The 1025-nt window shown below is 50.1% G+C and overlaps 1 pseudogene; it reads left to right on the top strand.

Annotated features, from left to right (window-relative positions):
- The first annotated feature begins 3 nt into the window (after positions 1–3).
- On the top strand, positions 4–272 carry LOC115285258 (annotated as a pseudogene).
- The last annotated feature ends 753 nt before the right edge of the window (positions 273–1025 follow it).

Here is a 1025-nt window from a genome sequence, read left to right as displayed (position 1 = left end):
CTCACTCTGAAGGTGGTGGAGCCCTGTGAGGAGGAGCTGCCCTTGGTTCTGGTGGAGAGCGGCCATGAGGGGCAGAGGCACCTCCCCCAGGTGCGAAGGGCCAGTTCGGTGGCCCAGGTGAAACAGATGATCGAGAGCAAGACCGCTGTCGTGCCCGAGAAACAGATTGTGGTTTTCGACGGCAAGAAGCTGGAAGAGGGAAGTCCATGGTGGAGTATGGCACCAAAAGGGGCAGTTTACTGCTCATGAGGACCTACTGCGTTGGGGGGTGACTGCGCCAGGGATGGGCGGTACCCGGCAGGAGCCCTTCCTCGCCACCTGCGTCCTTTGATGATTTCCCCAAATTAATGGGAAAGCTAGAGAAGGTTTGAGGTGAAGTGGGGAGGAAAGGCTGCAGAAAGCTCTGTTTTCTAACTCCCGCACTCCTTAATCTTACATAATTGATTGGTGGCAAGATTGTGTCTGTGACTCCAGCGGAACATGGATTTTTAAGGGACAGTAGAGACAGCATCAGAGCCAGCTTGCAATGGCATCTCTCCCTGGTTTCCTCTGATTCACAGAGAAACTCCTATATCTCTTCTGTCCAACAAGACAGTGTAGGTTTTAGATTGATCCATGTTCTAGTAATTTCTGTTTCTACTGATGTGTTTCTTCTGTAATATCACACCACATGTTGACCCGAATTGAATTTCTGCTTATAGAGAACAGTGAAATGATGCATCATAAATGGATTACTCTGACAGGATTACAATCGAATTAATAAAGAATTTAGAAATTCAAATTAAAGTACGTCCCGTGTCCCTATATAAAGCTGTTTGGTATGAAATGTCACCCGGCATCGTGTCCCTTCTTATTCTGTACGTCCCTAACCAAACTGTTGTTATTTCTGGGCATGGTGGGGGGCTGGGAAACTACTTTCCCTGGGAGCCCGGAGGTTCTGTGTCTGCAGCAGGGTCTAGGGGGGCAGGGGTTCCTGCGAGGTGTGGCTGTGCAGCAGTCTCTGTTCTGCCGCTGCAGGGCCTAGC

Source organism: Suricata suricatta, unplaced genomic scaffold (assembly GCF_006229205.1).
Source record: "Suricata suricatta isolate VVHF042 unplaced genomic scaffold, meerkat_22Aug2017_6uvM2_HiC HiC_scaffold_596, whole genome shotgun sequence".
Lineage (NCBI taxonomy): Eukaryota > Metazoa > Chordata > Mammalia > Carnivora > Herpestidae > Suricata > Suricata suricatta.
This window is presented reverse-complemented; position numbering and strand designations above follow the sequence as displayed.